Source organism: Pseudorasbora parva, chromosome 2, assembly GCF_024679245.1.
Source record: "Pseudorasbora parva isolate DD20220531a chromosome 2, ASM2467924v1, whole genome shotgun sequence".
In the NCBI taxonomy this organism is placed as follows: Eukaryota; Metazoa; Chordata; class Actinopteri; order Cypriniformes; family Gobionidae; genus Pseudorasbora; species Pseudorasbora parva.
Window position 1 is genome coordinate 64,222,937 of NC_090173.1, and position 9,535 is coordinate 64,232,471.

General features: G+C 49.6%; 21 non-coding genes across 21 annotated transcripts; all 21 read left to right on the forward strand.

Moving 5' to 3' along the window:
• The first annotated feature begins 20 nt into the window (after positions 1–20).
• On the forward strand, positions 21–91 carry trnag-gcc (transfer RNA glycine (anticodon GCC)). Its single transcript has one exon. It is a non-coding gene; the product is annotated as a tRNA-Gly (tRNA).
• Positions 92–319: 228 nt separating this feature from the next.
• Positions 320–390, forward strand: trnag-gcc (transfer RNA glycine (anticodon GCC)). The gene has a single exon. It is a non-coding gene; the product is annotated as a tRNA-Gly (tRNA).
• Positions 391–642: 252 nt separating this feature from the next.
• On the forward strand, positions 643–713 carry trnag-ccc (transfer RNA glycine (anticodon CCC)). The gene has a single exon. It is a non-coding gene; the product is annotated as a tRNA-Gly (tRNA).
• Positions 714–1,310: 597 nt separating this feature from the next.
• Positions 1,311–1,381, forward strand: trnag-ccc (transfer RNA glycine (anticodon CCC)). Its single transcript has one exon. It is a non-coding gene; the product is annotated as a tRNA-Gly (tRNA).
• A 573-nt stretch (positions 1,382–1,954) lies between these two features.
• On the forward strand, positions 1,955–2,025 carry trnag-gcc (transfer RNA glycine (anticodon GCC)). The gene has a single exon. It is a non-coding gene; the product is annotated as a tRNA-Gly (tRNA).
• Positions 2,026–2,253: 228 nt separating this feature from the next.
• On the forward strand, positions 2,254–2,324 carry trnag-gcc (transfer RNA glycine (anticodon GCC)). Its single transcript has one exon. It is a non-coding gene; the product is annotated as a tRNA-Gly (tRNA).
• A 228-nt stretch (positions 2,325–2,552) lies between these two features.
• trnag-gcc (transfer RNA glycine (anticodon GCC)) lies at positions 2,553–2,623 on the forward strand. Its single transcript has one exon. It is a non-coding gene; the product is annotated as a tRNA-Gly (tRNA).
• A 228-nt stretch (positions 2,624–2,851) lies between these two features.
• Positions 2,852–2,922, forward strand: trnag-gcc (transfer RNA glycine (anticodon GCC)). The gene has a single exon. It is a non-coding gene; the product is annotated as a tRNA-Gly (tRNA).
• Positions 2,923–3,174: 252 nt separating this feature from the next.
• Positions 3,175–3,245, forward strand: trnag-ccc (transfer RNA glycine (anticodon CCC)). Its single transcript has one exon. It is a non-coding gene; the product is annotated as a tRNA-Gly (tRNA).
• A 573-nt stretch (positions 3,246–3,818) lies between these two features.
• Positions 3,819–3,889, forward strand: trnag-gcc (transfer RNA glycine (anticodon GCC)). Its single transcript has one exon. It is a non-coding gene; the product is annotated as a tRNA-Gly (tRNA).
• A 527-nt stretch (positions 3,890–4,416) lies between these two features.
• Positions 4,417–4,487, forward strand: trnag-gcc (transfer RNA glycine (anticodon GCC)). Its single transcript has one exon. It is a non-coding gene; the product is annotated as a tRNA-Gly (tRNA).
• Positions 4,488–4,715: 228 nt separating this feature from the next.
• trnag-gcc (transfer RNA glycine (anticodon GCC)) lies at positions 4,716–4,786 on the forward strand. The gene has a single exon. It is a non-coding gene; the product is annotated as a tRNA-Gly (tRNA).
• A 228-nt stretch (positions 4,787–5,014) lies between these two features.
• On the forward strand, positions 5,015–5,085 carry trnag-gcc (transfer RNA glycine (anticodon GCC)). The gene has a single exon. It is a non-coding gene; the product is annotated as a tRNA-Gly (tRNA).
• Positions 5,086–5,313: 228 nt separating this feature from the next.
• Positions 5,314–5,384, forward strand: trnag-gcc (transfer RNA glycine (anticodon GCC)). The gene has a single exon. It is a non-coding gene; the product is annotated as a tRNA-Gly (tRNA).
• Positions 5,385–5,911: 527 nt separating this feature from the next.
• On the forward strand, positions 5,912–5,982 carry trnag-gcc (transfer RNA glycine (anticodon GCC)). The gene has a single exon. It is a non-coding gene; the product is annotated as a tRNA-Gly (tRNA).
• Positions 5,983–6,210: 228 nt separating this feature from the next.
• On the forward strand, positions 6,211–6,281 carry trnag-gcc (transfer RNA glycine (anticodon GCC)). Its single transcript has one exon. It is a non-coding gene; the product is annotated as a tRNA-Gly (tRNA).
• A 527-nt stretch (positions 6,282–6,808) lies between these two features.
• On the forward strand, positions 6,809–6,879 carry trnag-gcc (transfer RNA glycine (anticodon GCC)). Its single transcript has one exon. It is a non-coding gene; the product is annotated as a tRNA-Gly (tRNA).
• A 527-nt stretch (positions 6,880–7,406) lies between these two features.
• On the forward strand, positions 7,407–7,477 carry trnag-gcc (transfer RNA glycine (anticodon GCC)). Its single transcript has one exon. It is a non-coding gene; the product is annotated as a tRNA-Gly (tRNA).
• Positions 7,478–8,004: 527 nt separating this feature from the next.
• Positions 8,005–8,075, forward strand: trnag-gcc (transfer RNA glycine (anticodon GCC)). Its single transcript has one exon. It is a non-coding gene; the product is annotated as a tRNA-Gly (tRNA).
• A 228-nt stretch (positions 8,076–8,303) lies between these two features.
• trnag-gcc (transfer RNA glycine (anticodon GCC)) lies at positions 8,304–8,374 on the forward strand. The gene has a single exon. It is a non-coding gene; the product is annotated as a tRNA-Gly (tRNA).
• Positions 8,375–8,925: 551 nt separating this feature from the next.
• Positions 8,926–8,996, forward strand: trnag-ccc (transfer RNA glycine (anticodon CCC)). Its single transcript has one exon. It is a non-coding gene; the product is annotated as a tRNA-Gly (tRNA).
• The last annotated feature ends 539 nt before the right edge of the window (positions 8,997–9,535 follow it).

Genomic DNA, 9,535 nt, shown 5'->3' on the forward strand with positions numbered 1-9,535 from the left:
GAGGGCGAGCTGCGTGTCGAGCATTGGTGGTTCAGTGGTAGAATTCTCGCCTGCCACGCGGGAGGCCCGGGTTCGATTCCCGGCCAATGCAAAAAGTTTGTTTGGGACTTCCAGAAGTCTGTTTCTGTAAAGCCTTCTTATGTCGCTTCTGCTGATCAGCATTACTGACTGTGATCATAAGTTAAAGGGTGACACCTGATTTACTTAAAGAAGCTCCAGTTGCCTTTCCACTGGTGTGAAATGAAAGAGTTTCTAAAAACTAATGAGTGCAAGCGCCGCGTCTCTCGTGCCGACCAAACGAGGGCGAGCTGCGTGTCGAGCATTGGTGGTTCAGTGGTAGAATTCTCGCCTGCCACGCGGGAGGCCCGGGTTCGATTCCCGGCCAATGCAAAAAGTTTGTTTGGGACTTCCAGAAGTCTGTTTCTGTAAAGCCTTCTTATGTCGCTTCTGCTGATCAGCATTACTGACTGGGATTATAAGTTAAATAGCAATATCCTGCCATCATCGTGAAGCACCAAATGATCGCAACTCGTAAAAGGGGACTTAATGCAAGATCAATATGTGTTCCTCATCTGCCGTCTCTTTCGACGAGCCAAGAAGCATGCCCTCGCTCACTGTAAGCACAGGTGGCTTTGCAGCTGAGCATTGGTGGTTCAGTGGTAGAATTCTCGCCTCCCACGCGAGAGACCCGGGTCCGATTCCCGGCCAATGCAAGGGCTTTTATCTGTTGTGCCAGAAATGAGGGTGTTTCTACATTTAGCATTGAGGGTGACACATGATTTACTTAAAGAAACCCCAGCTGCCTATCCATTCGTGTGAAAAGTGAACTGTCGAAGCATGACCGTCACTTAATATGCGTGCGTTTGGCAACCGGACCGCGCTCCTCTCACAGGCACCTGATCTGGCTCTTGCTTCTGTCACAACGAGCTAATGAGTGCGAGCGGCTCGTCTCTCGTGGCGACCACACGAGGGCAGGCTGCGTGTCGAGCATTGGTGGTTCAGTGGTAGAATTCTCGCCTGCCACGCGGGAGGCCCGGGTTAGATTCCCGGCCAATGCAAAAAGTTTGTTTGGGACTTCCAGAAGTCTGTTTCTGTAAAGCCTTCTTATGTCGCTTCTGCTGATCAGCATTACTGACTGGGATTATAAGTTAAATAGCAATATCCTGCCATCATCGTGAAGCACCAAATGATCGCAACTCGTAAAAGGGGACTTAATGCAAGATCAATATGTGTTCCTCATCTGCCGTCTCTTTCGACGAGCCAAGAAGCATGCCCTCGCTCACTGTAAGCACAGGTGGCTTTGCAGCTGAGCATTGGTGGTTCAGTGGTAGAATTCTCGCCTCCCACGCGAGAGACCCGGGTCCGATTCCCGGCCAATGCAAGGGCTTTTATCTGTTGTGCCAGAAATGAGGGTGTTTCTACATTTAGCATTGAGGGTGACACATGATTTACTTAAAGAAACCCCAGCTGCCTATCCATTCGTGTGAAAAGTGAACTGTCGAAGCATGACCGTCACTTAATATGCGTGCGTTTGGCAACCGGACCGCGCTCCTCTCACAGGCACCTGATCTGGCTCTTGCTTCTGTCACAACGAGCTAATGAGTGCGAGCGGCTCGTCTCTCGTGGCGACCACACGAGGGCAGGCTGCGTGTCGAGCATTGGTGGTTCAGTGGTAGAATTCTCGCCTGCCACGCGGGAGGCCCGGGTTAGATTCCCGGCCAATGCAAAAAGTTTGTTTGGGACTTCCAGAAGTCTGTTTCTGTAAAGCCTTCTTATGTCGCTTCTGCTGATCAGCATTACTGACTGTGATCATAAGTTAAAGGGTGACACCTGATTTACTTAAAGAAGCTCCAGTTGCCTTTCCACTGGTGTGAAATGAAAGAGTTTCTAAAAACTAATGAGTGCAAGCGCCGCGTCTCTCGTGCCGACCAAACGAGGGCGAGCTGCGTGTCGAGCATTGGTGGTTCAGTGGTAGAATTCTCGCCTGCCACGCGGGAGGCCCGGGTTCGATTCCCGGCCAATGCAAAAATTTTGTTTGGGACTTCCAGAAGTCTGTTTCTGTAAAGCCTTCTTATGTCGCTTCTGCTGATCAGCATTACTGACTGTGATCATAAGTTAAAGGGTGACACCTGATTTACTTAAAGAAGCTCCAGTTGCCTTTCCACTGGTGTGAAATGAAAGAGTTTCTAAAAACTAATGAGTGCAAGCGCCGCGTCTCTCGTGCCGACCAAACGAGGGCGAGCTGCGTGTCGAGCATTGGTGGTTCAGTGGTAGAATTCTCGCCTGCCACGCGGGAGGCCCGGGTTCGATTCCCGGCCAATGCAAAAAGTTTGTTTGGGACTTCCAGAAGTCTGTTTCTGTAAAGCCTTCTTATGTCGCTTCTGCTGATCAGCATTACTGACTGTGATCATAAGTTAAAGGGTGACACCTGATTTACTTAAAGAAGCTCCAGTTGCCTTTCCACTGGTGTGAAATGAAAGAGTTTCTAAAAACTAATGAGTGCAAGCGCCGCGTCTCTCGTGCCGACCAAACGAGGGCGAGCTGCGTGTCGAGCATTGGTGGTTCAGTGGTAGAATTCTCGCCTGCCACGCGGGAGGCCCGGGTTCGATTCCCGGCCAATGCAAAAAGTTTGTTTGGGACTTCCAGAAGTCTGTTTCTGTAAAGCCTTCTTATGTCGCTTCTGCTGATCAGCATTACTGACTGTGATCATAAGTTAAAGGGTGACACCTGATTTACTTAAAGAAGCTCCAGTTGCCTTTCCACTGGTGTGAAATGAAAGAGTTTCTAAAAACTAATGAGTGCAAGCGCCGCGTCTCTCGTGCCGACCAAACGAGGGCGAGCTGCGTGTCGAGCATTGGTGGTTCAGTGGTAGAATTCTCGCCTGCCACGCGGGAGGCCCGGGTTCGATTCCCGGCCAATGCAAAAAGTTTGTTTGGGACTTCCAGAAGTCTGTTTCTGTAAAGCCTTCTTATGTCGCTTCTGCTGATCAGCATTACTGACTGGGATTATAAGTTAAATAGCAATATCCTGCCATCATCGTGAAGCACCAAATGATCGCAACTCGTAAAAGGGGACTTAATGCAAGATCAATATGTGTTCCTCATCTGCCGTCTCTTTCGACGAGCCAAGAAGCATGCCCTCGCTCACTGTAAGCACAGGTGGCTTTGCAGCTGAGCATTGGTGGTTCAGTGGTAGAATTCTCGCCTCCCACGCGAGAGACCCGGGTCCGATTCCCGGCCAATGCAAGGGCTTTTATCTGTTGTGCCAGAAATGAGGGTGTTTCTACATTTAGCATTGAGGGTGACACATGATTTACTTAAAGAAGCCCCAGCTGCCTATCCATTCGTGTGAAAAGTGAACTGTCGAAGCATGACCGTCACTTAATATGCGTGCCTTTGGCAACCGGACCGCGCTCCTCTCACAGGCACCTGATCTGGCTCTTGCTTCTGTCACAACGAGCTAATGAGTGCGAGCGGCTCGTCTCTCGTGGCGACCACACGAGGGCAGGCTGCGTGTCGAGCATTGGTGGTTCAGTGGTAGAATTCTCGCCTGCCACGCGGGAGGCCCGGGTTAGATTCCCGGCCAATGCAAAAAGTTTGTTTGGGACTTCCAGAAGTCTGTTTCTGTAAAGCCTTCTTATGTCGCTTCTGCTGGTCAGCATTACTGACTGTGATCATAAGTTAAAGGGTGACACCTGATTTACTTAAAGAAGCTCCAGTTGCCTTTCCACTGGTGTGAAATGAAAGAGTTTCTAAAAACTAATGAGTGCAAGCGCCGCGTCTCTCGTGCCGACCAAACGAGGGCAGGCTGCGTGTCGAGCATTGGTGGTTCAGTGGTAGAATTCTCGCCTGCCACGCGGGAGGCCCGGGTTCGATTCCCGGCCAATGCAAAAAGTTTGTTTGGGACTTCCAGAAGTCTGTTTCTGTAAAGCCTTCTTATGTCGCTTCTGCTGATCAGCATTACTGACTGTGATCATAAGTTAAAGGGTGACACCTGATTTACTTAAAGAAGCTCCAGTTGCCTTTCCACTGGTGTGAAATGAAAGAGTTTCTAAAAACTAATGAGTGCAAGCGCCGCGTCTCTCGTGCCGACCAAACGAGGGCGAGCTGCGTGTCGAGCATTGGTGGTTCAGTGGTAGAATTCTCGCCTGCCTCGCGGGAGGCCCGGGTTCGATTCCCGGCCAATGCAAAAAGTTTGTTTGGGACTTCCAGAAGTCTGTTTCTGTAAAGCCTTCTTATGTCGCTTCTGCTGATCAGCATTACTGACTGTGATCATAAGTTAAAGGGTGACACCTGATTTACTTAAAGAAGCTCCAGTTGCCTTTCCACTGGTGTGAAATGAAAGAGTTTCTAAAAACTAATGAGTGCAAGCGCCGCGTCTCTCGTGCCGACCAAACGAGGGCGAGCTGCGTGTCGAGCATTGGTGGTTCAGTGGTAGAATTCTCGCCTGCCACGCGGGAGGCCCGGGTTCGATTCCCGGCCAATGCAAAAAGTTTGTTTGGGACTTCCAGAAGTCTGTTTCTGTAAAGCCTTCTTATGTCGCTTCTGCTGATCAGCATTACTGACTGTGATCATAAGTTAAAGGGTGACACCTGATTTACTTAAAGAAGCTCCAGTTGCCTTTCCACTGGTGTGAAATGAAAGAGTTTCTAAAAACTAATGAGTGCAAGCGCCGCGTCTCTCGTGCCGACCAAACGAGGGCGAGCTGCGTGTCGAGCATTGGTGGTTCAGTGGTAGAATTCTCGCCTGCCACGCGGGAGGCCCGGGTTCGATTCCCGGCCAATGCAAAAAGTTTGTTTGGGACTTCCAGAAGTCTGTTTCTGTAAAGCCTTCTTATGTCGCTTCTGCTGATCAGCATTACTGACTGTGATCATAAGTTAAAGGGTGACACCTGATTTACTTAAAGAAGCTCCAGTTGCCTTTCCACTGGTGTGAAATGAAAGAGTTTCTAAAAACTAATGAGTGCAAGCGCCGCGTCTCTCGTGCCGACCAAACGAGGGCGAGCTGCGTGTCGAGCATTGGTGGTTCAGTGGTAGAATTCTCGCCTGCCACGCGGGAGGCCCGGGTTCGATTCCCGGCCAATGCAAAAAGTTTGTTTGGGACTTCCAGAAGTCTGTTTCTGTAAAGCCTTCTTATGTCGCTTCTGCTGATCAGCATTACTGACTGTGATCATAAGTTAAAGGGTGACACCTGATTTACTTAAAGAAGCTCCAGTTGCCTTTCCACTGGTGTGAAATGAAAGAGTTTCTAAAAACTAATGAGTGCAAGCGCCGCGTCTCTCGTGCCGACCAAACGAGGGCGAGCTGCGTGTCGAGCATTGGTGGTTCAGTGGTAGAATTCTCGCCTGCCACGCGGGAGGCCCGGGTTCGATTCCCGGCCAATGCAAAAAGTTTGTTTGGGACTTCCAGAAGTCTGTTTCTGTAAAGCCTTCTTATGTCGCTTCTGCTGATCAGCATTACTGACTGTGATCATAAGTTAAAGGGTGACACCTGATTTACTTAAAGAAGCTCCAGTTGCCTTTCCACTGGTGTGAAATGAAAGAGTTTCTAAAAACTAATGAGTGCAAGCGCCGCGTCTCTCGTGCCGACCAAACGAGGGCGAGCTGCGTGTCGAGCATTGGTGGTTCAGTGGTAGAATTCTCGCCTGCCTCGCGGGAGGCCCGGGTTCGATTCCCGGCCAATGCAAAAAGTTTGTTTGGGACTTCCAGAAGTCTGTTTCTATAAAGCCTTCTTATGTCGCTTCTGCTGATCAGCATTACTGACTGTGATCATAAGTTAAAGGGTGACACCTGATTTACTTAAAGAAGCTCCAGTTGCCTTTCCACTGGTGTGAAATGAAAGAGTTTCTAAAAACTAATGAGTGCAAGCGCCGCGTCTCTCGTGCCGACCAAACGAGGGCGAGCTGCGTGTCGAGCATTGGTGGTTCAGTGGTAGAATTCTCGCCTGCCACGCGGGAGGCCCGGGTTCGATTCCCGGCCAATGCAAAAAGTTTGTTTGGGACTTCCAGAAGTCTGTTTCTGTAAAGCCTTCTTATGTCGCTTCTGCTGATCAGCATTACTGACTGTGATCATAAGTTAAAGGGTGACACCTGATTTACTTAAAGAAGCTCCAGTTGCCTTTCCACTGGTGTGAAATGAAAGAGTTTCTAAAAACTAATGAGTGCAAGCGCCGCGTCTCTCGTGCCGACCAAACGAGGGCGAGCTGCGTGTCGAGCATTGGTGGTTCAGTGGTAGAATTCTCGCCTGCCACGCGGGAGGCCCGGGTTCGATTCCCGGCCAATGCAAAAAGTTTGTTTGGGACTTCCAGAAGTCTGTTTCTGTAAAGCCTTCTTATGTCGCTTCTGCTGATCAGCATTACTGACTGTGATCATAAGTTAAAGGGTGACACCTGATTTACTTAAAGAAGCTCCAGTTGCCTTTCCACTGGTGTGAAATGAAAGAGTTTCTAAAAACTAATGAGTGCAAGCGCCGCGTCTCTCGTGCCGACCAAACGAGGGCGAGCTGCGTGTCGAGCATCGGTGGTTCAGTGGTAGATTTCTCGCCTGCCACGAGGGAGGCCCGGGTTCGATTCCCGGCCAATGCAAAAAGTTTGTTTGGGACTTCCAGAAGTCTGTTTCTGTAAAGCCTTCTTATGTCGCTTCTGCTGATCAGCATTACTGACTGTGATCATAAGTTAAAGGGTGACACCTGATTTACTTAAAGAAGCTCCAGTTGCCTTTCCACTGGTGTGAAATGAAAGAGTTTCTAAAAACTAATGAGTGCAAGCGCCGCGTCTCTCGTGCCGACCAAACGAGGGCGAGCTGCGTGTCGAGCATTGGTGGTTCAGTGGTAGAATTCTCGCCTGCCACGCGGGAGGCCCGGGTTCGATTCCCGGCCAATGCAAAAAGTTTGTTTGGGACTTCCAGAAGTCTGTTTCTGTAAAGCCTTCTTATGTCGCTTCTGCTGATCAGCATTACTGACTGTGATCATAAGTTAAAGGGTGACACCTGATTTACTTAAAGAAGCTCCAGTTGCCTTTCCACTGGTGTGAAATGAAAGAGTTTCTAAAAACTAATGAGTGCAAGCGCCGCGTCTCTCGTGCCGACCAAACGAGGGCGAGCTGCGTGTCGAGCATTGGTGGTTCAGTGGTAGAATTCTCGCCTGCCTCGCGGGAGGCCCGGGTTCGATTCCCGGCCAATGCAAAAAGTTTGTTTGGGACTTCCAGAAGTCTGTTTCTGTAAAGCCTTCTTATGTCGCTTCTGCTGATCAGCATTACTGACTGTGATCATAAGTTAAAGGGTGACACCTGATTTACTTAAAGAAGCTCCAGTTGCCTTTCCACTGGTGTGAAATGAAAGAGTTTCTAAAAACTAATGAGTGCAAGCGCCGCGTCTCTCGTGCCGACCAAACGAGGGCGAGCTGCGTGTCGAGCATTGGTGGTTCAGTGGTAGAATTCTCGCCTGCCACGCGGGAGGCCCGGGTTCGATTCCCGGCCAATGCAAAAAGTTTGTTTGGGACTTCCAGAAGTCTGTTTCTGTAAAGCCTTCTTATGTCGCTTCTGCTGATCAGCATTACTGACTGTGATCATAAGTTAAAGGGTGACACCTGATTTACTTAAAGAAGCTCCAGTTGCCTTTCCACTGGTGTGAAATGAAAGAGTTTCTAAAAACTAATGAGTGCAAGCGCCGCGTCTCTCGTGCCGACCAAACGAGGGCGAGCTGCGTGTCGAGCATTGGTGGTTCAGTGGTAGAATTCTCGCCTGCCTCGCGGGAGGCCCGGGTTCGATTCCCGGCCAATGCAAAAAGTTTGTTTGGGACTTCCAGAAGTCTGTTTCTGTAAAGCCTTCTTATGTCGCTTCTGCTGATCAGCATTACTGACTGTGATCATAAGTTAAAGGGTGACACCTGATTTACTTAAAGAAGCTCCAGTTGCCTTTCCACTGGTGTGAAATGAAAGAGTTTCTAAAAACTAATGAGTGCAAGCGCCGCGTCTCTCGTGCCGACCAAACGAGGGCGAGCTGCGTGTCGAGCATTGGTGGTTCAGTGGTAGAATTCTCGCCTGCCACGCGGGAGGCCCGGGTTCGATTCCCGGCCAATGCAAAAAGTTTGTTTGGGACTTCCAGAAGTCTGTTTCTGTAAAGCCTTCTTATGTCGCTTCTGCTGATCAGCATTACTGACTGTGATCATAAGTTAAAGGGTGACACCTGATTTACTTAAAGAAGCTCCAGTTGCCTTTCCACTGGTGTGAAATGAAAGAGTTTCTAAAAACTAATGAGTGCAAGCGCCGCGTCTCTCGTGCCGACCAAACGAGGGCGAGCTGCGTGTCGAGCATTGGTGGTTCAGTGGTAGAATTCTCGCCTGCCACGCGGGAGGCCCGGGTTCGATTCCCGGCCAATGCAAAAAGTTTGTTTGGGACTTCCAGAAGTCTGTTTCTGTAAAGCCTTCTTATGTCGCTTCTGCTGATCAGCATTACTGACTGTGATCATAAGTTAAAGGGTGACACCTGATTTACTTAAAGAAGCTCCAGTTGCCTTTCCACTGGTGTGAAATGAAAGAGTTTCTAAAAACTAATGAGTGCAAGCGCCGCGTCTCTCGTGCCGACCAAACGAGGGCGAGCTGCGTGTCGAGCATCGGTGGTTCAGTGGTAGATTTCTCGCCTGCCACGAGGGAGGCCCGGGTTCGATTCCCGGCCAATGCAAAAAGTTTGTTTGGGACTTCCAGAAGTCTGTTTCTGTAAAGCCTTCTTATGTCGCTTCTGCTGATCAGCATTACTGACTGGGATTATAAGTTAAATAGCAATATCCTGCCATCATCGTGAAGCACCAAATGATCGCAACTCGTAAAAGGGGACTTAATGCAAGATCAATATGTGTTCCTCATCTGCCGTCTCTTTCGACGAGCCAAGAAGCATGCCCTCGCTCACTGTAAGCACAGGTGGCTTTGCAGCTGAGCATTGGTGGTTCAGTGGTAGAATTCTCGCCTCCCACGCGAGAGACCCGGGTCCGATTCCCGGCCAATGCAAGGGCTTTTATCTGTTGTGCCAGAAATGAGGGTGTTTCTACATTTAGCATTGAGGGTGACACATGATTTACTTAAAGAAGCCCCAGCTGCCTATCCATTCGTGTGAAAAGTGAACTGTCGAAGCATGACCGTCACTTAATATGCGTGCCTTTGGCAACCGGACCGCGCTCCTCTCACAGGCACCTGATCTGGCTCTTGCTTCTGTCACAACGAGCTAATGAGTGCGAGCGGCTCGTCTCTCGTGGCGACCACACGAGGGCAGGCTGCGTGTCGAGCATTGGTGGTTCAGTGGTAGAATTCTCGCCTGCCACGCGGGAGGCCCGGGTTAGATTCCCGGCCAATGCAAAAAGTTTGTTTGGGACTTCCAGAAGTCTGTTTCTGTAAAGCCTTCTTATGTCGCTTCTGCTGATCAGCATTACTGACTGTGATCATAAGTTAAAGGGTGACACCTGATTTACTTAAAGAAGCTCCAGTTGCCTTTCCACTGGTGTGAAATGAAAGAGTTTCTAAAAACTAATGAGTGCAAGCGCCGCGTCTCT